Source organism: Podarcis filfolensis (assembly GCF_964270895.1).
Source record: "Podarcis filfolensis genome assembly, chromosome: 11".
In the NCBI taxonomy this organism is placed as follows: Eukaryota; Metazoa; Chordata; class Lepidosauria; order Squamata; family Lacertidae; genus Podarcis; species Podarcis filfolensis.
In genome coordinates, this window is record NC_139613.1 from 56,856,968 (window position 1) to 56,882,568 (window position 25,601).

The 25,601-nt window shown below is 42.8% G+C and overlaps 1 long non-coding RNA gene across 1 annotated transcript in view; it reads left to right on the top strand.

Annotated features, from left to right (window-relative positions):
- Positions 1-320: 320 nt before the first annotated feature.
- The window catches only part of LOC310745108, a 71,938-nt gene continuing 46,657 nt past the window's right edge, over positions 321-25,601 (top strand). Inside the window, exons 1-4 of the long non-coding RNA XR_014539941.1 lie at positions 321-372; positions 774-815; positions 5,269-5,349; positions 5,933-6,162. This is a non-coding gene — a long non-coding RNA (uncharacterized lncRNA). The remainder of the gene's footprint in view (positions 373-773; positions 816-5,268; positions 5,350-5,932; positions 6,163-25,601) is intronic.

The window sequence follows — 25,601 nt, forward strand, 5'->3', positions numbered from 1 at the left end:
GACTTTATCATAGAAGGAACTATTACACATCAACCCAGGCTCCAAGCGGTGTGAAATTATACAACCTGTGGAGGGGTTCAAAGCAGGTTTCCTCTCTCTCATGGCTACAATGTTGGATCAAATATTGCCGGGCCCCATGGTGTTCTGACTCTGCTTCCCTGCAGCTTGTAAACTGCTTGCAAAAACACAACTCTTTCTCTCTCGCTTGCATCAGCCCACTGCAATTCTGAAACTGCTCCCTCCCAACTCTGCATTGTCTTTTGCTAACTATCCAGAGCCCAGGGCAAAGCTCCACCCATCTGTGTCCGGCAGAGAAACTTTGCCAGACCATCACTCCGTCTTTTGAGCTCTTTTACTGGTGCGTCTCTTCAGGTAATTACTTCATCAGGAAGCAAGCCTGGCTTTTTTAAAAAAACATGGCTTATATTTTAACATGCTAAATTCAATGCCTGGCACCCCAGAATTAGAAGGGGGGTCCAGGCACCCCACAATCTTTTAACAGAACTATAGGTAGGAGCAGAAGGCGATTCACTTAAGTTTCTATCTCTTCCTGGTGTGTGTAAGTTTGCAACAGTCAATAGCTTTCCCCAGATACAACCATATGCCGTAAATGGCTCAACAACGCCGGTTGTTTTTGCAGGCTGGCCTCTGCTTGTTACGCTGGCATACAAGATAATGTATTTGTTCAGTAGGTCCAGTCATCGTGCTAAATAAAATCGTTCACTTTGGTTAGCAAATATTGACTCAAGCTGTTACGCTTTTATGTATTTCAGAGACTCACAATGTTTGAGAGCTCAGCAAGCAAACAAGAACAGGTACAGGAAGTTATTGTGATGTTTTGGACCAATGTTTGCTTTTCTGCTGCTGATGTATGTTCTCCATTGTGTGGGGCTTGTTACTAATGACCTTGTTATATACTACGCTGCAGTTGATAAGGCCAAAGGCTTCAGCAGAATACATTTTACATTCCCACTTGAAGAGTTTATGTTTATTGTGTTTTGAAGGGCGCTGTGCCCACAGGCTTCTCCTTCCCTATGACATACCTTCTTGAAATAAAATCCTTCAAAGGATGGACTCCCTTCTTGGATGAGAAGTAAAGGGGCAATTTTCTGTCTCAGCACAAGGAGCGGGTACCCATCTATCATTGTATGAGAAGATCATCAAATGGTGAATGGCAAGAACAGTGAATTACTACTATTTCTGATAATTTTTAGTTCCTTTCGAAGGTTGGGATGATGTATTCCACACTGGGGGGAAAAGATTCAGTGTGGAAAGAAGGTATTCTGGGTGAAAAATGAGAGGGGGGACTTGGCCTGTGCCAGGCATTTGGGCATGGTTGATCTGGATCGGGTTTCCTTATGCCAGAAAGCATAGTAAGCACATTCAGTCAAACATGTATAGTCCTTTAGACTTCCTCACTCAACACTGGAAGGTCAGGAGCACAGGTAGCCTCCATCACTCCAAACATACAAATTAAGAATGCCTGGAGAGGGTTGTATTTTTAAGGGAGCATGCACAGAAAATGGTTACCTGTCTTTAGAAACCAGAATTCCCATAGTATTATTGATTATTATTTACTGAATTCATATTCTGCCCTTTCTCCCAAAGAAGCCCAGGGTGGTAACATTCATGCTTCCCTTGTGTATCTGTGAAACTATGCACTCAAAATCCAATAATAATAATAATAATAATAATAATAATAATAATAATAATAATAATAATAATTTATTTATACCCCACCCATCTGGCTGAGTTTCCCCAGCCACTCTGGGCGGCTTCCAATCAAGTGTTAAAAACAATACAGCAATACAAACAATAATGTTTATTAGACCATTCCTGAATAATCACATGCACTTTTGTCTTATGACTAGAGGAGTTATAAAGCTAAGTTGTTCAGTTTGCTATCATGAGCATTGCAGAGCATAATTGCTGAGAGTCGTGGTATTTGTCCTCCTGTTCAAATCTATTCCGTAATACAGGGGACTTGCTTCAGAGCCTTACATATTTCCTTTCCTTTTGAGGCTCTTCAAAATAGTCGGAAGCATGCTGCGCTGTAGGGCTGTAACAGGAAGCTGCTTATTTAGAAAAGGCATAATAGGGAACGTTTGTTGAAACAAAATGAAATAATTCTGTGACTCTCTAAAAACAACAGCAGTCAGCATGCCAGGAAGAGCATGGGTTGGAGGAACTGCTCTTGGAGAACAGCCACAAATATATATATATTTATTTGAAGGTCATAGATAACCCATATTCATATATGTTAGACCTATCTGTGGGGAATGAGCTTGTACTCAAGAGTTTTATGAATGCTGGGGAAATGTTGTGCATGTGTTTTGCAGTCAGTCATATTTCGGATATGGAAGGAACGCCACTTCTGCAGCGGATGGGCTTTTCTGGGAACTGGGAAGGTGGGCTGTTTTGGATGAGGTAGCACTTCCCCAACAGAACAGGTACATAGTAATTGACTCACAGTTTACACTAGAGCCCCAGGTGGCTTTGGTGTCAACAATTGCCTATTTCTAGCTACAGCTCTTCTTAGGCTTGCTTTCGATTTTTGTAATGTGCACTGTGTGGGACTACCCTCGATAACGGTCTAGAAGCTGCAGCTAGCATAAAACGGGGCTACCAGCAGCAAAATGGGATTGTGTAGTACTTACCTTGAATATTCTTGACAGGCTTTCTGGGCACTACCAGACTTAATTCAAGATGTTTCTTAGCAATGGCTTAAAAAGGTAAAGGACCCCTGACAGTTAAGTCCAGTCGTAGATGACTCTGGGGTTGCTGCGCTCATCTTGCTTTACAGGTCAAGAGAGCCGGTGTTTGTCCGCAGACAGTTTTTCCAGGTCGTGGCCAGCATGACTAAGCCACTTCTGGCGCAACGGAACACTGAAACCAGAGCAGCGCATGGAAACGGCGTTTACCTTCCTGCCGGAGTGGTACCTATTTATCTACTTGCACTTTTTTGGCATGTTTTCAAACTGCTAGGTTGGCAAGAACTGCGACTGAGCAACGGGAGCTCACCCTGTCATGGGGATTCGAACTGCCAACCTTCCGATCAGCAAGCCCAAGAGGCTCAGTGGTTTAGACCACAGCACTACCTGCGTCCCTGCTAGCAATGGCTTATAAAGCCCTAAATAGCCCAGGGCCCAGATATTTTCAGGATTTCCTCCTGTAATACCAGTGGGTTCCTTAAAATTGGTGGGAGGCAGGCTGTCCTCATGGTCCCCACTAGGAATTGGATGAGGGGGCACACAAAATCATTGCTCCTTGGAGGTGTGTGTGTCTCTTGCATTCTTTGGTTTCAACAAAGAAATCATTTTTCTTTACCCAGGCTCTTGTGACTTGGCAAATAGGAGGTATACTCCTCAACACCAATGTCTCTACTTCTGTCTTAATGATTTACTGCCAAGTTTTTTTAAGCACACATATGCCTTTAGCTTCTGTGTACTGTATATTGTTCTTATGTTTCTTGTCCATATTCCCTAGGATCTTTCAGGTGGGGTATAGTTTATTTATATATTAATAAATATAATCAGAGTGCCCAAGCGATGGTGAAAGAAGGGTTACAGATTAGGATGGCAAACTCACCACTGAATTAGGGTGGGTTTGGTTGGGTTAGGGACACGGGTGGTGCTGTGGTCTAAACCACAGAGCCTAGAGCTTGCCAATCAGAAGGTCGGAGGTTTGAATCCCTGTGACGGGTGAGCTCCCGTTGCTCTGTCCCAGCTCCTGCCCACCTAGCAGTGCGAAAGCATGTCAAAGTTCAAGTAGATAAATAGGTATCGCTCCGGTGGGAACGTAAACGGCGTTTCCGTGCGCTGCTCTGGTTCGCCAGAAGCGGCTTAGTCCTGCTGGCCACGTGACCCGGAAGCTGTCTGCGGACAAACACCAGCTCCCTTGGCCTATAGAGCAACTTGAGCACCACAACCCCAGAGTTGTTCGCGACTGGACTTAACAGTCATGGGTCCTTTACCTTTATGAAAACATATGGCTTTCTCCAAAGAATCTTGGGAACTGCAGTTTGTTAAGGGTGCTGAGAATTATAGCTCTGTGTGGGCTAAACTACAGTTCCCTGGAGTCTCTGGGACAAGCCATGTGCTTTAAATGTATTGTGTGGACGTGACCCGTAAGTGACTGCTTTTCTTCTCCAAATTATGGTATTTTGTTTTCCTTTCCGTCCTTCCATAAAGCTTGCACTCTTTAAAATTCAGGATATCCTCCACAGACTTCATACAATGATTCATAGGTATTGCTTTAAGAATCAATGTACTATCAAAGACACTTTTTGTTTTGTGCCATTGTTTGCTATACATGAGCATATTAGCTTCCCGGCCAGCAATAACAGCCAGAATGTGCTACATTTTATGAACTCGGCACTGTTCCTGCTGGATCATTTAGCTGCTTGAGAATACTAAATCCTTGACTTTCCCCTGGCTTTCATCTCTTTTGGAGAATAACTACATTCTTCTGCAGCCCAGAAAGCTTCTGGCATTGAGGCAGTGTTTTCAAATTATGTTCTAGACAACTTTTAGAAGCTTATTAAGGGTTCCTTAAAGAGAAGATCAACAGCTGAGAACAAGCCTCCTTGAATGTCTGTCACTGATCTTTCCTTCCAAATCTTGGATGAGTTCTAGATCCCACTTTCAGCTAACACAAGACAGCAGTGAGCTCCAACAGGCAGATGTGTCAGGGTGGAAAGTTTTCCCTCTGGGCAGAAAACTTGGAAAACCACTTCATTAAGGAGGAACGAAGAATCGAATAGAGGCCAATATATACACACTTTTAGAAGAACGAACTATGCTGTTGATGAAATAAATGCAAAGTTTTGTTATGCAATCCTCCAAAAAGATTTCCTGGGAAAAAATTAATAGAAAATGGCAGCCCACAATACTTCAATGAAAAACCAAATAAACATAACAATCCCTACAGTTTTCAGCACTTCCATTATAAGTCACTAAGACTTTCCCAGTTTTCTTTGTTGTTTCTTTCCTATTGCGTCTTGGAGCCAAAACATTTTTGGCTTTCAGGCTGAAGTCCAGGACTGTGCCAGTCAGCAGGATATGAGGCAGATAAGATTTGTTGAAATGCTTTTGAACTAGTCAGATTCTCTGGATGGGAAATGGAAGCGAAATTATTTACATTTGGCACGAGAAGAATAAGCTCCGTTTTTAAATTCAAAGGAAATCAGATGGGTCAGATGGTGTTGCATGCCTGTTAAAATCCACCAAGAGCCTGATAAGAACCACTTTGCTGTAATTTGTTTGACAGCCACTCTGCAACTTACAAAGATGTGAGGCCCTTGGCCTGGAGGAGGAGTATATCAACAGGGTAACACTGCACAATAGAGCTGTAAGTACTTTTCGGAGTGTACTGAAATAAATTATTGATGAAGAAATATGTCCCATCCTTTTACAAAGTGCAGGATGGAGTGGGCATTCATATTATATGTTGGGTTCTAAGTTATGATCCCTAATAGCCAACTTGGTCACCCTGTACCTTCCAGCAGGATGGCAAAAAAGAGCTATGCAATAATTTTTATTATTGATTATTATATATACACACCACTTAATGCCTAGAGGATGACTAAGTGGTTTACAATATATATATATTTTAAAACTCTCAATTGCACAACATTATTAAAATGCATACTAATTAAAAATGCTCTGTAATTACGATATGATATACAACAACCCCATTTAAACTTTAAATTACAAGTGTTCATAATTGAACTATAACACAACAGAATCACATTAAAAGAGAAGAGCAATTAAAACAGGAGGCTCAGGTCAAGGTGATCTCTGCGTCAAGGGGTCTCTTGTTAGTCTTCTGCTTGTTGTACCGAAGGGTTGCAAAAATACGATTGTATCCAGCAGTTGCAGAAGTGAGAGTCAGCTTGCCCAGCCAATCTTCCCCCACTCTTCTCGCTCTGCAGGACACACCCTCAGAAGCCTTTCCAGAGGGTCATGTTGGTCCTCCATCCTGAACAATGCAGTGCAAGGAAGGAATCCCCTGAAATAAGACAGAAGGATCTTCTGGAAGGGTAGCTACCCTCAAGAGAGACTTTTGTGGAGGATACAGAGGGAAGTAAGAGGGTGAACAGGAAGGGAAAGGTTGGTTTTGCAAGCTGCCTTCTGCTTGCACAGTCACTGGATGCAATCCCAGGTATGCAAAAAGTTTTTTTAAAAAAAATAAGAAAAGGCCAGATAAGGGCTGAGAAGGGTCATTGCACTCCAGGAGGTAAAGATTGTTGGAGGCAGCTGGGCAGGAGTTTTGGCTTGATCAACCTCTTTAACAACTAGAGGTGGAGGAGGGTTTTGTTTGGTCCATATTTTTTAAGAGAACTGACCTTAATTTTCCCTCCTTCAATACATGCATTGAAAAATGTGTATTTTGGGATAAAGTACATTAAGAAAATACAAATATGTACAATATATATATATGCTGTACAATATATATACAGTGATAAAATATGAAACTAAGTGTGAATGAAGCATCTGTTTGAATACAAATTTTCATATGGATACAAACACACAGCGAGAGATTAATGGAGAAACAGGATGGAACAGTTTTATAATATGGTTGGGAAAGAGGATGCTCTGCCCTTCCATACAGTCATCTTGTTGTATCCTGGCAGTGTAATTAGGGTTAATGGAAGTATGGAACCCTTGATCATCTCCCCTCCAGTTCAAGATGATATAAGCCTTTAAGGTCTCTGACACTCTGAAGTAAGGAAATCTTTTGGGAAGGAATTTACTTTTAATTGGAATAGGTGGAACAATGCTTCATCTGGTGCTAGTTTAATCACCCCTCTCTGGCCTTTTGAAAGCTGCAGTGGGCCAAAACTCTGGCAGCTTCAAATAACTGAAAATCCAGTATGAAATGATGGTCATTTGAAGTGCCTCTCTACCATGAGGAATACATCCTCTGACCTGTATTCCCACCTCCATCTCCCACCATACGAATGTACTGTCTAGGTTTAGGACTCATGTTATAAGTGCTACTATTCAGAGTTAGGTGTGCAGGAACCAACTATCTGGCCTCAAAACTCAACCATCTCATGTAACTACATTATGTAGGAAAGATTTATCAAAAGCGTGTCTCTTGCTGCGAATCCCCATGGGCTCCCAATTTGCAAATATATATTTAAGATAAAAGCCAGCTCCTGACATTACCTCCCACTCAACTTTCCATCACACTCTTGCATAAGATGCAGATCCTAGGATTAGGCCATGTAGCAAGAGCAGGCTTGACTATTAATCCCTGGGGATGACAGGGATAAGTTTTTGTACCCTGCCTCTGTGTTCCTTTAATATGCGTTTGACTGCTATTCATTCTTGTTCAACCATAAGGTGGGGCTTGAGGGGATAAAATATTCTATGATAAGGTGAATACAGGTAGTCAGAGAATATGTATGAATATGTATGAACATCATGATGCCAAGAAGCCAATACTACAAAGCCAATCTAGAGGGAGGACAATGCTTTGTGACCTAATTCTGATGGATAAACACCATTAGCAGTATAGCAATTTGACTACATTATGAGGTCACAGAAGCCATTCAGAGTGAGAGCAGAAAGCATCGCCCTCATTCTGGGTTGCCTCCTTTTCTGAAAAATCATCAAAAGGAGAACATATGTGCTTATGCAGTGGATCTCCTGCTTCAGCTGTCTACCTTCTTGACACAGAGTGATCCATTCTCCATCAACCATTCAATGCATATGCATTCTGCGCATACACTGACTACATGTTTCTGTTTGTCATAATGGTGGACGTTTTGCTACTACTCAACGTTTGGCTCACTTCCCTAACAATGAATACTATTAAATGTATTAAACTGTGGTGCTGTTATCTTACTAGGAGAAAATCTCCTAATTACTTTCCGTGCATCAATAGAGAAATGCCAAGGCAATACACAAAGGCCTGAATTCCATGATAACCATGCAATAGTTTATCTATACCAGTGTTTCCCAACCTTGGGCCTCCAGCTGTTTTCGGACTACAATTCCCATCATCCCTGACCACTGGTCTTGCTAGCTAAAGTTGATGGGAGTTGTAGTCCAAAAACAGCTGGAGGCCCAAGGTTGGGAAACACTGATCTATACCATCCAACATTTCTCCAATGAAAATAGGGACATCCCATTCCATGATGATAATTTTACTATTTATGCCCCACACATCTTACTAGGTTGCCCCAGCCACTATGGGCAGCTTCCAACATTTATAAAAACATAACAAAACATTAAACACTTTTTAAAAATCTCTATACAGGATTGCCTTCAGATGGCTCGGGGGTCTGATAACTCCATACACTCCAACATTTCTTCCATGAAAATAGGGACCTCCTAAGGAAAAGTGGGACATTCCAGGATCAGATCAGAAACCAGGAAAGGTTCTCTAAATCAGGGACGTTCCTGGAAAATAGGGACAGTTGGAGGGTCTGGTTTATCTCTCAAAGATTCTGAGCCCTGCTTGGATATATGAATAATAAGACTGGAAGCAAAACTCTGTTGACCTCTGCTAATAGATGTATGTTGATTGGTTCACATGAATGAATAAAAGTGGAAAGGAAATCTCCTAGGTCATATCTCCACTTAGGGCCAAAGTTGCTATCTTTCCATTGCAAAGAGCTCCTTTTTTGGTATTTTTCTGTTGTTATTATTTTAATTCAGCGTTATGTGCAACATAGGTAACCACAGAAAGTTATTTCAGTGACAAACCTGTATGAAGCAGAGTACAGTACCGATGAGCCAGGGAGGAGTGATTTGCGTCAAAAGTACAGTAGGGGATGAAAGGGTTAAACTCTCCCTTTGCACCTGCTGCAGTCCTGATAATTATCAGAACCCTCCCTGCTCCCTGCATCTCTTATTTGTGTTAAAAAGAAATACCGCATGTTAATGCAAAGACACATTTAACATCACATCTAGGTTGGCCTTTGGCCATGAAACTCACTGGGTGGCTTTTGGAAAATTCTATCTCGTAGCGTCAGCCTGCCTTCTGTAATACGGGAGAAATAACAGGAGCTTATCTTGCAGGGTTGATGACTGAATGAGAAAATTTATGAGGAGCTCAGCCATGGGACCCATGTCAAGCAAGTGTTATAGTAAATTATTTTTTTGAAAAATGTTGTGCTAAGGGCTTTCCATGTTCAGTCAAGCTCAGAAATGCCTGGAAATTGCAGCTGTTAATTGTCATGTCCTCAACAGACATGTTATTTAGGCAATACAAATATGGTATCCTATCCTGTCCTGTGGTTACTTCCAACTTTGCTGCTATCTCAGAGCTGGATGGTTGTCATTGGCAGAGTGGTGGAAATAGACACATACATGGAGGCTATTGTCAGCTTCAAAAATAAATCTGGATTACAGAGGTTTTCTGAAATAAGTTGCATTCCCACTACTATGTTTTTAACATTCCTATACCACCCACGAATTCAAAATTCACCCCCCTGCAGTTTGCTATATTCTCATTATAATTTAATTGACCCAGATACAGTGGTACCTCGGGTTACATACGCTTCAGGTTACATACACTTCAGGTTACAGACTCCGCTAACCCAGAAATAGTGCTTCAGGTTAAGAACTTTGCTCCAGGATGAGAACAGAAATCGTGCTGCAGCGGCGCGGCAGCAGCTGGAGGCCTCATTAGCTAAAGTGGTGCTTCAGGTTAAGAACAGTTTCAGGTTAAGAACGGACCTCCGGAACAAATTAAGTACTTTACCCGAGGTACCACTGTATTTGTTAACAGGATTCAACACTCAAAAAAATCTGTACAAACCACCATACTGGTCCTTATTCTGAATAGATGGCATGCTCCCTGGAGATACATGAGATTCCAGGAAATGAACCTTTTCAATGCTAACATCCCCACTCATCTTAGTAGAAAGAGAACCATTGCCATTCTCCCATTTTCTACAAGTCAAGCAAGTGGCAGCAAGGGTATTGTATTTCAAGGACCAGTTTATGCCCTCCAGCAACATGATGCAATTCAAATTATGCCATCCAGCAATATGATTTAATTAATTTAGTTTATTAAATTTATTCAACACTTCCCTCAAGCAAAGGAAGTCCTGAAGCAACTTACAAAAATAGAATTAAAATACTATTGGCGCATTTCTAACCGCATCTGCTTGGAAATAAGTCTTATGGGTTCCATTAGGGTTTACTCCCAGGTAAGTGAGGCTAGGATTGTGGCCTAAAATACAATCTAAGGCAGTGTAACCAGAAAAACAATGAAAATATACTAAAAGTACTCATACACAATAGCTTTAAACCAAGATGTCCACCTCTGCCCTCAAACACCAAAAAGTACAGTGGTGCCCCGCAAGACGAATGCCTCGCAAAACGAAAAACGCGCAAGACGAAAGGGTTTTTCGGTTTTTGCATTGCTTCGCTAGACGATTTTCCCTATGGGCTTGCTTCGCAAGACGAAAACGTCTTGCGAGTTCGTTCGCTTTTTTCTTAAAGCCGCTTGAAGAGGCGCAGTTGCGACGGACCGTGCTTCGCAAGACGAAAAACATCGCAAGACGATGTAGCCACTGATTGTCAGATCATTATTAATGCCCATATACCTGGAGAAATAAATACAGCTTTGCCTGATGCTAAAAAGATGGTGGTGGCAGCTGGCAAGCTTTCTTGAAGAACATTTCCACAAAAGCCCTGCTGTCTTGTTGCCATCATCCAAACATCTCTCAGAGAGTAGAAGAAGAAGAGGAGGAGGAGGAGGAGGAGGGGTTTGGACTTGATATCCCATCTTTCACTACCCTAAGGAGTCTCAAAGCGGCTAAGAATCTCCTTTCCCTTCCTCCCCACAACAAACACTCTGTGAGGTGAGCGAGGTTGAGAGACTTAAGAGAAGTGTGACTAGCTCAAGTCACCCAGCAGCTCCATGTGGAGGAACGGGGAAGCGAACCCAGTTCACCAGATTACGAGTCCACCATTCTTAACCACTACACCACGTTATCAGGGTGTGGGGAAATTCATGTGGGAAAAGGTGGTCCTTGTAGAAATGGGAGATTTGAGCTATTCAGGCTCAAAACCAGCCCTTTGAGCTCAGCTCAATTCAGTATCCGGTTATTCAGTGTCAGTGATATTATCAAACTTTCTAAATCAGGATTGGCTAATGTGTGAGGCTCCAGATGTTCCTCAGTTCCAACTGCCATCATTCCTGATCACTGACCATGCTGGCTGATGGGAATTGTAGTCCAGTGACATGGTGAGGGCCACACATCAGCCACCCATTCTTGGGATCACTACGAATGAGGAAAGCCAGGTTCTAATCCCTGCTGTGTGACTTTGGCCCATTCTCTGTCATTCTAGCCTATCTCACTCATAGGACTGGTATGAGGGTAAAATAGAAGGTGGAACGTGTCAAGTGTACCACATGCATATGTGTTTTGGGGGTTAATAACAAACGTTTAGCATACTTCTAATCCTAGTTTATTACACTCAGGGAAAAAGTCTTCTTTCCAGGGTATTGAAAATATGTTTCCCCATCTCAGGTTAATTTGAATGCTACTGTAATTTTAGAGTAGAGAATCTTATGAAACTGGATTCTTTTTATCTGTGTTTCCCATCTGGCTTGCTGCTACAAGCATTTAATCTAGTGTTTGCTGCCAATGTTTCCCAGAAAGGCTTATAATTGCTTGGAATTTGTATGAACAGTTCCAGTCTGGTGCACAATTAGGGATGCGCTATAAAATTTTCATTGCTTGATTTAGTTGAAATGATAAGATGGATGGGGAATGATAATAGCCACAATTGTAGCATCTAAAATGATGACTAGAAATTAGTAAAACAGGGGATAGTTAATAGCTAATGATCTCTCTCCTCCCATCTTGTATCATAAACAAAACCCTATAATTTATTATTTGTTTAAAAAAACAATATTGTGACTCTCTCTTATCTGTGAAAGCTCATGTTTCTATATGTTGAATGTTGGTACTGGTACTCAATAGGGGAAGGATCTTGGATCCACAGATGGAAAGCCGCTGTCTCATAAATATCTTGGGAAGTTGGGGAATCCATAAAAGTTTTGAGGCAGCAACATATAGGGTGGACAGAGTCCAGGCATGTGATAGCTGTTTTTTCTTTTCTCTTCTTTTTTACCAGAACCCTGGGATTCACCAAGTGGACCTGGTGCAAAACACGTGCACAGAACTAAAGAATTCCAGTAACTACCATTGGATCTAGTCTACAGCTGTCCTGCGCAGCAAATGCCGCAATATACTAATATACACTGCAACTGTCAGTCTCCTGGCATGTGGTCTTGCTGCAACTATGTTTAGGGTCCCCACCTGCCTCTCTTCTTCCATCTTGCCAGCGCTCCTAGTCCTGATGTCAATGAATACAGACCCACACCCCAGCTTCAATTCAATTGACGACTCTAATCTGTTAGAGCATTTAAGGAATGGTCCTTCTAGCTTAACCTAGACATAGTGCACTCCCATTGCTCAATAAATGGCCAGACTTTTATTGTACCACAACTTTGGGGCAGAGCATGTACTTTGCACATGGGTGTCCTCAGTTTCAATGCCAGACATCTTCACTTAAAACGGTGCCATGCAACAGATCACTCTCAGTTAAAGCTGATTGCTCTGCCCAAATCAGACTTTTTTACAATACGAAAATGTGATGGGAACATGGATGTGTGTGGTGACAATTGCTTGACATGGCAATGTACGGTATAACCTCACTGAAAACAAATCGGAATGCTCAAACCATAAATAATAACAACTAGTCATGGATCTATATTTTATCATTTGCCCACCTAAAATAGTCCCTTTCTTGATATTAAAAGTATATCCATAGTTTGTCTACTGGTCCATACCCCTTTCCCTCATTTGCATACACTCATGTGCCATGTAATGTGTAAGTTGAGAATCTGCTCTATGCAGCTGTAGTGGCATCTACACTTATAAAGCCTCCAACGTGGATCTGTCTAGTGTAGTGTCAGCAAACTTTTGCAGCAGGGGACCGGTCCACTGTCCCTCAGACCTTGTGGGAGGCCGGACTATATTTTGGGAGGGGGGATGATGCAAGAGCACCACAAGCCCCAGTGGCTGCTTACCTGTGTCTTGCGAGCGGTAGGGGCTGGCGGCGGCGGTGGAGGGATGATGAGCAGCGCGTGAAAGGGCTCTGGAGAGGGGCTGCTTAAAATGGCGGCCGCTTGAGCACTGCTGCTGCTGGCACCAACAAAGCCCAGCCCCCTTCATCCTCTAGGCAGGGCGGGGAGAAGCCAGGAGGAGGGAGGGAGGAGGCACCGCCACCATGTGAGGGAGAGGGAATGAACGCACGTGCTGGCGATCCACGCAGTGATTCCTGGACCACCCGCAGGCCGGATCCAGAAGGCAGTTGGGCCTGATCCATCCCATGGACCTTAATTTGCCTACCCATGGTCTAGTAGATGGTGGAAAGTGCTGCAGCTGCGGTGTGTGAGTTCTTGGCTCCCTTGTTAGAGGCATGTAGACAACTTGCGAAAAAAATAAGTAACCAAAGGTAATGTGCAAATTGGTTCTAGATTACCTTCCCAAGTGAACAAACCTGATGACTGCAAAGTAAACCCTTGCCAGGATCTTACCTAGGAGCCAAGCTTCACTATTTACCCTGGCATTTGATGCTTGAGATGTATATTTATGGGACCGGCCTTATTTTTGCGATTGTGAACTGTTGAATATTGTGTTTTAATTGTTGTCACTTGTCCTAGGACTGGGACTGCCTCATTTCCTGTAACTATGTGGGTGAGGCAATGAGTGTCTATATGCACATTCATGGTCAGCTCATTTATCAGAGCAGGATAGCATAAAGACAAGGAACTACCTTATATGTGCCTCATTAAGATGTACAACCTTACTGATTGAGTGCATGGGTGGGTTGGTAAATTTGAGCTCTTGCTGGCTGAGCTGGCCAGAAGCTCTGTTTCAAAGATGCGTAACCTGTTGGTATCCAGGTGTTGGACTACAACTCTCTGTCCCTGACCATACTGTCTGGGGTTTATGGAAGTTGAAGTCTAACAACATTGGGGGGGGGGGGGAGACACACAGGAACAGGTTGAACATTCCTGCTCTACATGCTCATCAGCTTTTCTGCACAAACCCTATACATGTACAAACTATATGCATGTAGATTCCATGAAGAAGACACAGCAAACTTCTTTGTATTAAGTTGCTCAGTGCTATCTACAACGAAGCTCAGAGAGGTGATTTTCCAGTCCAATATCAAGATGCCAGGGATTGAGTTTGGGACATTCTGCATGGATAGCATGTGCTCTACCAATGAGCCTGTTAAGTACTTAGGCACCTATTCCACCATTAAGCTATGGACCTTCCCAAATGTTTGAGGATGGGGTGATGGGTAGACCAAGAATGGGAAGCAAAAGTGGAAAGTTGTGACATTGTGGAGAGAAATGCAGTTATCCCAGCACCTGACGCTGAGGTTAAGCATGCCACAAATAATCAACATTATGTTGATAACACTGGGCATTTCGAAAGGACAGGTGTTGAGTATAGCAGTAATATTTCCATACTGTGCACTCTGGTACAGTGACCTGCATTGTCTGTGTTATATATAAGTATTTGAAGCACATGGGACTTCATTAAAGGATATAGGGCACAAGGAACTATTATGCTGAGCAACGTTCCAGGTTCTGCCAGTATTTGAAGGGAGGTTTGCCTGTTTTCAAATGCTTGCATACTTTAAAGAAATAAATGACCTCCAAGCTCTTCAGAAAACAGTTGAAGGGTGTCAGTAGGTAACAAGCAGAAAAGAATGTTTTTATGTTGTGGCATTATGGGTCAGGGTCATCTTAGGTTGCGTCAACTGGAGCGTCACTTCCAAAACTCAGTACATAATGGGACTCAACATTGAAAAGAGCTCATCAGGGGCACAGTTTTCACTTCTGGGAACTGCAGTAACATTTTTTTTTTTAAGAAGATCCAAAAGAGGAGGCGTAGGATGATACAGGAACTAGAAGATACTGTAAAGCGAATAAGAAGAATTATGCATGCTACCCATTGGGAAATAAGGGTGGGGGCAGAGCACTGGTTTAGCATATGGTCAAAACAACTTTAGTGAACACACAATGGGCAGCCAATGAGATTTGAGTGGCAAGCCCTACCCCTATATATTTCATATGGAGGGTTCCTTATGCAATTTCCCCTGCTCACACAATCGGGAGCCCTACAAAAAGTGTTTTGACCACATGAAAAGGACTTTAGAGTTGATCTAACATTCGGAATGGAGCCTTTCACGTAGATTAGATAGTAGGTGAAATTTCTAAACCAGGAAAACTATTTTGCAATAAGGTACAGCTGCCAATTGATGGTGCATATTTATTTTTCTTTGAAATGCTCAAGAAAGTTTGGAAATGCATCGCTATGTTTTTTATTACATAGGTTGGGGCTAAATGATCCACTGTGTCTTTTCCAGGTGTTATGATGCTAGATTAGTCTGAATCCATGACTGAGTATTGGTTCTGTCCATTATTGCTTCTGAATACTGACTGTCAAAGTCACTTGATTTAAAGGCTTTAAATGTTTCATTTTTCTTCTATTTTTTTTCAAGGGGAGAAGCTCTCTCTCTCTCTTTGTGTGTATGTGTGTGTGTGTTTGTAATTTTAAACGCTACATACCCTTTTGCAATGTTCTGATACAACCGAAAGCAGCAAAACCCTTGGAAGAGTCTTCTAGTACAAGAGAGTCTTAATTTGTGTGATGTGCTGTTGGGTATTCTTTCCACGGATTCTCAATTATGCCATTTTCTCTTAAGTGCTGGGGAAGAAAAAGGAGGGAATACTGCTTTTGTCCAAATGAATCTCCCCTACCCCCACCCTGCTACATTTAAGGGTACTATAGTTTGTTTTTACTCAATTGCAAAAGGGAAAAATGAGGGGATTTTTAAAAAGCAAGGCCCATTTGTAATCCTGGTTTGGAAGCTGCCTCAGCTTTGTAATTTTCATCACAAGTAGCAATCACAGCCGTGGTTTTGATTAAATGATTACCCATAGGCCTCCTCTGGAATGAAATGACAGCTAAGCTTTACAAAGACACGGCAAGCCTGGTAACTTTCTGGGTGTGAGGATATTCCAAAACAGCTTTAAGCACCATCACTAGGCCTTTACCGTGACACTGAGCATTATATATATTTGCTTTCTCTGAAGAGAACCTGATTTTTTCCCTCTTCCTCTCAGGAAACTTGGTTGAATGAAGAAGAAAAAGCCTGATGAAGGTCAATCGTCTCTAGGGCTTGTGGAGTGTATACCTGTCTGTTTCTAAACTGTGCCATGTGTCAGCAAGTGCTGCCTTTAGAAATAGCTTGAGGATGTTGAAGGTTTTCCTGCCTTTCTCTGTGGCAATTGAAAACACTTGTCCCTCTGTTTGACAATGTATCAGGACTGCACGAATCACATGGAAATGTTATTTGAAATAAGAGGCTAACATCACAGTATATGAAAATGGAGTTCTCCAGGATTGAGACATCTGCGCAGAGGCTACTTTCAGCGGACTTATGTTGTTGTTCTTACAGTATGTGATCCACACTTGCCTTCAAGTGCTTACCATGGTATGCCAGAATACAGAGAGATGTCTGTACTCCTGGAATCACTGTGCGTGTGGACAATATTTTTGCCAATACAGTCGTACCTTGGTTCTCGAACAGAATGCGTTCTGGGAGTCTGTTCGACTCCCGGAACCGTTCGAAAACTAAGGCACGGCTTCTGATTGGCTACAGGAGCCCATCGGACATTCGGCTTCCGAAAATCGTCCAAAAAACGGAACACTCACTTCCGGGGTTCGATTGTTTGGGAGCCAAGGTACGACTGGGAGCCAAGGCGTTTGAGATCCAAGGTACAACTGTACATGACAGGCTGAAACATTTGGTCTATGGTTCTGCAGTGGATTGGGCAGCCAAGAAAATGTTACACAGTTCATCCAAACTTGTTTGTGGAATGCATCCATTTTGTAAAAAGGATGATATAACAATAGTTTCCCCAAAACTCCTGCAACACACAGCCCCAATGGCTTCCAGGAGCTGATCTTATTTAAGTCGCTTTTATTTGTATAACTAAAGTCAATAGAGGGGGGAAATCCTCACTTTTCTGAGAATTAGGCGTACACTCTTTTTGTAAATGCACTGATTTTCTGCATATGGATTACTTTGTCTGAGGGATGAATGTGATGTTAAATGCCTCTTTAACTTGCAGGTTTTTTTTTTTTAGAAATGCAAATTGCATCAGCTTGGGCGTGTGCAATAATTATCACAATTAGTGCAGGCATGGGGGGGCACTTAACTCAGTTCTCACCTGCTGAGGATATTCTAAGGAATATATATTTGTGTGTGTGTGTGTGTGTGTGTGTGTGTGTGTGTGTTGGTATTTGCTTTGGATGGAATGTTCCACACTGTGAGCATTTGGGATTTCCCCCCAATGAAAATACTTGTTTTGGAGGAGGGGCTTTAGTGGAGGAAAGAGTTAAGTTCTCCCTCTATGCCTATTCTGCTCTATTTAATTATCTGCCTCCCTCCCTAAATGATGATTTTTTGAAGAAGAAACACCCCCCCCCAATCATTTAAAAGGAAAGGTGTATTTAATGTCATGTATATGTTGTAAGTAGAATAACAGAATTGTGGAGTTGGAAGGGAACACGAAGGCAGACCCTCCAAGTGTCCCTATTTTCCAGGGACACTTGATATACGTGATATCTATTCCTGGATATACAGAAGCCATCCCGGTTTCTGATTTGATTCTGGCATGTCCTGCTTTTCCTTAGGATGCCCCTATTTCCATTGGATAAATGTTGGGGGATATGTGAGATCAACTAGTCCAATGCTCTGTAATGTAGGAATCTTTTTGTCCAATGTGGAGCTCGAACCTTTGTCCCTGAGATTAAGATGCACACAATCCTGCAGTTTAGTAATGTATGCATATGTATGTTTACTAAGTAAATGAAAAGAAGACCTGGGTTAATCTTATTGCAGTGATGGGGGAACTCTAGCCTACAGACCTAAGTAGGCACACTAGGCTTTGGAGAGTGTCAACCAAGCTATTTTGGACGATCCATACTCACCTTTCCTATGCCTTATGACAGGCATAGACAAACGCGGCCCTCCAGATGTTTTGGAACTACAACTCCCATCATCCTGGACCACTGGTCCTGTTAGCTAGGGATGATGGGAGTTGTAGTCCCAAAACATATGGAGGACCAAGTTTGCCTATGCCTGCCTTATGACATATATGAAATTAGGCATGGTGCAGGAAAGTTCAGATTGCGACAGATGAAAAGGAAGTACTCTAAGTGCACTCCTGATTCTTCCTTTGTACTCAAAATTTGGTTCCTGGCAGCTGGAAAAGGTTCCAAATTCAAAAAGTGCCAAAGTCTGCAGAGGAAGACAAAAAAGAGAGATAAGAATAGCCTGCTGGATCAGACCAAGGTCATGTTGAGTCCAGCATCGTGCTCTGAGAACAGTCGACCAGTTGCCTGTGGGAAAGGTGCAAGGACACGAGCATAAAAGCACTCTCCTCTCCTGTGCTTTCCAGAAACTGATATTCAGAAGCAGGACGCGAGTGGCGCTGTGGTCTAAGCCACTGAGCCTCTTGGGCTTGCTGATTGGAAGGTTGGCAGTTCGAATCCCCATGATGGGGTGAGCTCCCGTTGTTCTGTCCCATCTCCTGTCAATTTAGCAGTTTGAAAGCACACCAGTGCAAGTAGATAAATAGGTACTGATGTGGCGGGAAGGTAAACGGCATTTCCGTGCACTCTGGTTTCTGTCACAGTGTTCCATTGCACCAGAAGTGGCTTAGTCATGCTGGCTACTTGCCCCGGAATGACCGCTCCCCACATCAAATGGGGGGGCGCCTTTTGCGTGGTCGTGCGCAGCCCCTCGGATCCCAGTGTGGCTCCCGGTAGTACAGGCTGGCTTCGCCCTCCCTAGGCTGGATACCTGGAGGTCTCCACCTACCTCAGCCAGTTGCCCAATCCTGCCAGGGGAGGCGTTGCCAGGAGATTGGCCAGGTAGGGGGAGGGACCAGCCTGCCAACACAACAAAAGGTGAATCTTACCTGTGAAGCATCAATGGACAAACGCCGGCTCCCTCAGCCTGAAAGCGAGATGAGCACAACATTGACTGGACTTAACCGTCCAGGGGTCCTTTACCTTTACTTTTTTTTTTACCTTTTATTCAGAGGAATTATTGCTTCCAAGTGTGGAGGCAGAGAATTGCCTTCTCCTCCAAATAATTATTTCTTTGCAGATTATTCCTTTGCAGTTCAAGCTATAACTGCAAGGGAAGAATTGTCCTTCGCAGTTGGGGTTTGTATTCAATCCATGGCTGCAAAGGAAGAACCGGAAGCGTAAGAGTGCACTCCACTGCAGCCATAGGTTGAAAAGCAATTCCTTCAAAAACCATTCATACTGGACCTTCCACTGCTGGAGGTCCTGGAATGCTGGAATGCTATTGCATTCAGGTCTTGCTTGCAGGCTTCCCATAGTTTGGACTGTGAGAACATTATGCTGGATTAGATTGGCTTGATCTTGCATTCTGATGACCAGCCCATCAGAGAAAGCTGCTTTACAGCTTTTAAAATCATCCTCACATCACTAAAGGTGACTTGATGGCAGGGCCGTCTTAAGTATATCCGGCGTCATGGTGCAAAGATCCCTCCGGCACCCCCCTCCCTATTTCCCAGAGTTGCCAACCTTTTTATAGCGCTGCTGGCAGCTTTGGGGGCTGGAGGAGGTGGGCAGCGGCTCGAGGGTGGCTCCTCTGGCGGGGAAGAGGTGGAGGCTCCGGGCGCAGCGCTGCTTCAGCGAGGTGGGCAAGGGCGGTGAGCTGATGCCAGGAGGCGCCACGCCACGCCCAGCCTCCACCTCTTCCCTAGTGCCCTCCAGAACTTGGTGCCTCGGCGCCTCACACCACTTGCCTCTATGGGCAAGACGCCCCTGCTTGATGGAGGGCATAATTGGCAGCAACAAGATAAAGCAACACTATTGATGTTTTGGTTCTCTCACTCATCTCTGCAATCATGGTTAAAATGCCCCAAGGCAGCATAGACTGTGGTGTGTGTGTGTGTGTGTGTGTGTGAGAGAGAGAGAGAGAGAAACAGTAATTCTCAACCTTAGTGCTAATGCCAAAGTTTAGTTGAACATATATATATATATATATTCTGAAAACTTCAGTCATGTTATATGTGGTAACTGCTAGTCAGCTTGTTTTTGATAATGTCCCTTAACTGACTCTGTATCTGCTTGGCTGAGGGCCTAGTGTGTGGCCTTCAGTCTGCATCTGACTCTGAGCATCAGTTTAGGTAACATTTTCAATGATTTCCAGAATCTGTTTATTATGTAACATTATACAATAATGATGATTTAGTGAAAAAAGACAAGGCACACCATGTCTGTGGTAAGAGAGGCTGAGCCAAAAGATGCCTTGCTTTCTAAATAGTAGTTGGAATATAAAGCTCTGGAAATATCTCCTAAGGCACTATGCTTTTTGGATTAATTTCCTTAGTCAACATTAACCACTCCTAGGTCACAAGACTGGCACATGCTGTCTATAATGCATGTTTTTAAAAGATCACACACACAAAAAACCCACAAACCCCAAAGTTTGGCTCCCGGATAACCAACCATTAGTGCCAGGAAATAGCCTGGATGAATCAAGGGGGGCTGAAATGCCAAAAATATTCCTAGCGAACTTGCCAGGACTGGTGTATTTGGCATTTACTTAAGCCAACCACAGTAGCCGGTTGATCCTGTTTAAGTCCAATTACTTTGGCTTCTCTGCTCAACCTGGTGGTTCATGGGGGAAATGAGGAATGATGTTCACAGTGGTTTTGTGGGATGTGGCTGAAACGATGCAAAGTCCTAGCAGCATCCGTTTCATTGCTTGGCCAACAACATCTACCTGAGTGCTCATGGGCCTCTGTATTTCCAGTCATCTTTGGTCTTGATTTTTTACTTGGTATCTGCTCTTGCTTTTGTGCGACTGCTCTGACTGCTCTTCAGTTCTGACTCCTGGCTTGTTTTCCAGTCCTGATTCTGGTATTATCCTGACAGCCCTTCCATTCAATTCTTGGATTTTTCTCCTGTCCTGAGCCTGGAAGGCTCAGTTGCTTGGTGTCACAATCTGGGTTACAGGCAGTCGGAGTCCTGGCTTGGTACGCCGGGACTGGGGTAGAGGTTGGGAAGCAGGAATCAGCAGTCCAGGGGTCAGGAAGCCAAGAGTCCACAAGTCAGGAAACCAGGAGTCAGGAAGCCAAGAGTCTGAGGGTCAGGATATCAGGAGTCAGGAAGCTGAAGCACAGCTAGGTGGGTAGTGTGTTGCTGTGGCAAAGAGCCAGAGGGAAATGCTGGTCTTATATAGCCCTCCCGGCCCTTGCCACCAGGTGCTATGAGTCTTCTGTCAAGCCTCACCTGTGTGGCCATGCCTTGTCCTTCCAGGCCAAACTCAGGAAGGCCCCAGTCCTGCAAGGCCCTACCAGTCACAGGGCCTGGCTCCTGCACACACTCCTGACACTTGGAGTGCAGCTGATAATGACAAGGCTGCAGGTTTGGTCCCTATATGGGGCAGCTGCATATTCATGCATTGAAAGGGACTGGATTAGGTGATCCACAGGGTCCCTTCCAACTCTGTGATTCTATGATCAGAATGATTGGACAACCTGGACTTCTGGTTCTTGGCTTCTGGCTCACTCCAGACAGTGAGTGAAACTATGGGCGTTGTTTAAAAAAGCTAACATTGGTTAAAACCATGGAGAATATTGCAATGCTACAGCAATGACGTCTGAAATCAAAATGTATTGTCTTTAACGTTGGGCTTGTTAGCTGCCCTTTAGGCCCCGAAGGCAGAATATAAATATTTTAAATAAATAAACTATGCAGAATTTGTTCTAGGTTTAAAAATGGAAGATTTCACATTTCTGAGACATCGTTCAAAATGTGAATTTATGTAAATTGGGTACAAATCTCCATTGAACAGACAGCAAGATGGGCATAAAGAACGAGAAAACATGGTAAAGCTATTGAAGAGTGCATCCAGTCTGATTAAAACAAAAGTGGAGAACGATTAATGAAACAATAGCAGACATGAACCTCATTGCATACCAAATTCCTAATAACTAACTAATTACCAATACTTTGCTCCATTTTTTAACCATGTATGCCCAAAAAAACAGCTTATGACATAGTTCGAAACCCATAAACTGTCATGAAACAACCAGCAAAAAATCCCCCAAACCCACCACAACCAATCATCATCAGAAAAAAAATCTCCTGCTTGATCCCAAAGGCCCTCTGAAATAAACCCAAAAGGCTAGTAAAGAGAAAAAGTGCAAGATGAGCTTTGTTGGGAAAGGGAGTTCCATAACCTCATTGTAGCTACTGAAAGAGTTGACCTGTCCTTCCCACCCACCTGCTCACCTCTGATGATCAGGGAATATGGAGAAGGAAACTGCAGATGATCTGAGCTAGGCTTACATGAAAGGAGGCAGTCCCACTATTTGTATGGCTTTAAAGATCAAAAGCATCACTTTAACTTTGAGCTGTGCCCAGAAACCAACTGGAAGTCACTGAAGTTGTTTCAAAATTGGAATTAATATATCCTGCCTGTTAGCAACTTGGCAGCCGTATCTTGGACCAGCTGCACTTTCTGGGCCCTTTTGAAAAGCAGCTCCTTGTAGAATCTGTTACAGGTAGTTGAGAGACAACCATGTTTTGTATGTGTTGCTTGTGCACAAATAACATCACAATCCACCAAAAGACTTCATCACAATCAACCATTTCCTTATTGCTCAAAGAACTAATGACTATGGCAGCGAAGAGGCTACTGGGTAACATGTTTTAGCAACGCAGAGGAAATGAAATCACGCCACTGTCATACAGCACAGGATACAATAATCGCTGGGCTTGTTCCAGCAAAAGAGAGAAAAAAACACACCATTGTATATCTTTGTTATGTATCAAATTGACCAACCCAAAATCAAATTACAAACTACAAATGGAGGAAATGAACTTGTAATTGTGGCATGCATCTTCTCATGAAAAAGAATCTCCGCATGTAGTCATGGCTTTTGTTTCAGAGGCTAATTCAAATGAGAAGCATCAGATAGCCAGCCCTCGGGGTGTTCTGTTTTGTTTGACTGATTTTTAAAGGCTGTCATAGAATTACACTGTCATAACTTTCCCTCTAGACAAGCAGGTTGTTCTTTATGCCACTATTTCAGTCCAAGGGAGAACAAATAATACCTTTTTTATTGCAGTATTTTTAGACACTGGATACATCTGGAAAAATATCCAAGCAGATAATTAGATTGCATTAGCAATGTGTCTGTTGTGGTTTCCCTGATCCCAAAGAAGGCAGCCCTTTATGAAGTACTTGGCCACAACCCTGCAGAATCCGCTGTGTAAATTGGCCCACACTAAAGCATGTGGAAAACATTTTTTGGCTGAAACCTGAAACCATTCATGTGGCTTTGACATGGGGAAGCTCAGTCTGCCAACATCAATAGAACTTTGTACTACAAACCAAAATGGTCATTTAGACATGTGTACTTTCATGCTAGCAAATGCACTGAGGTCAAATATTTTTGAATCTTGGGAATTTTTCCTCTTTATACAGCTTCATGTTTCATGCAGGAAATGAGGCTGAGTACAACAAACACAAATCATTGAGACTGACAGAGCATATTGGGTTCAAAACCCAAGCTTTGACTCTAATTGCTCTCCAAAGGCCTCTGGCTCAAGGTAGCTGTTGATTTAGTTCAGCTGTTTCAAATCAACACTGTAAGGTCTTGCTAAGACAAACTGGTTAGGCCGCATTACATGTGTACCATTGCATCCCCTGGGTATACAAATAATACAGTTAGCCTTTTAAAAGATTGCATTTGTCTTGCAGTAATTACAATGAGATAATTTTTCCTTTGTTTTTGTTTTCGTTTCAACAGAAACACATGACCTTTCGTTTGGGGAAGGGGTGGTGATAATTCTAGCAGAAAATACCGTAAACTCATGGTTCCACACAGGACTGAGAAACAAGCTTTTGCCTCATTTTAAAGACAAAACATTGTTTATATACCTGCTTGTGTGTATGTGTGCCTGCTTCTGAAATCCAAGAGATCATTGGATTGGACTGCATGAGAGGGTGGGCGATAACCCAAAATATCCATAGAATTAATGAGAGCAATGGTTGGGTAGGCATGCCTCTGCCTTCCTGTCACAAGTAGACTTTTCAGGGTCTCACTTTTCATTGCTGAACGTCTTAAAGTGCTGGAGTGGACAAGGGAGAAAGTGGATGATGGGAATGGGGAGGGGGAAATATTCCAAGGATAGGACTTAGGAGAAACCAACCTTTTTACCTTGCTTCTTGATCGTGTAGAGTCCATTTCAAGCTTGGAGAGGGCCACCATACTTTTGGCTATAGGTTGCCAAGCTGGGGACGGATGGTTTTCTAAACCCTTCCTGATAATTTACGTAACTTTATGGTGCCATCTATCAGTGCTTTACAATTGTATTCTACTGAAGCTGGGGCACTGCGTGCAGAATCTAAAAAGAAATCTAGCAGTGAAATGTGGACTAGGAACGGGCGAATCAGTCAATTGTTGTTTATCTGAGTTTCTCATTTTTCCATTCTTCAGTTGTCCACATTTCTTCATTGGTTTGATAATATTTTTAGGAAACAATCTTCATGAAAAATTGCCAGCGTTTTAGTGTAAATTCCTCCTAATATGCACACGTTTGTATGCAATTTCCCCTAAAACACGTTTTTGTAAAGCAATTTCCCTAATATAATGCATTTTTATGATTTGTATGCAATTCTACATTTTAATGCACATTTTACCCCAATAGATGCAGTTTTTTCTTCACATTACATGACTGGGGAACTCCACTGCAAAATTTGGAGGTGTGTGATTTTCAAAGGATGACTGTATGTGCAACTTAGGTAGAGTCAATACAAACTGAATTGAATTTCTCACCCATCCCTAATAAGGACACCTTTCTCTCTCTCTCTTTCTCTCTCACACCCCTTGAGAATGTTTTCTTGTCTTATTAATGGAACTGTGGGAAATGTTTGTTTAGCTTAGCTATGATTGCCTTCCAATGAATTTGATGGGTATTACTCACAGAAACACAATAATTTGTCTGCTACTCCTCGCTGTTACTTAGAGCTTTTTAACAGGGAAAATTACCTTGTAATTGAACAAATCTGTTTATTATTAAGTTCTACTATTGTTCTTAGCATTTTCAGACATCAAAGTGATCTTTGCAATATAGCAGTATGCCTCCATCAAGGATTTCTTTGCTGGAAATATAGTTGCCACTGAAACACTGAGGAGGAAAAAACAGGCTTGTGGTTTAGATATGTGTGTATTGTTATGTGTGTGTGAGTGCCAGACATATTCTAACCAATGGACCCAACAAGTGTTAAAATATCTGAGCAAGTGTTAAAATAGAAACCAGACTAGCATCCTCATGAGGTGGTTGCCTGGGGGGATGGACCATTAAGGGAAAACAAAGGAAAGGTGATGGGCCATTATGAGAACAGAAGAAAGGGGGCTCTGTGCCTGATGGCAAATGGGTGGGTCCTCTCCACCTCTTAGATTGTTAGTAGGACAAAGAG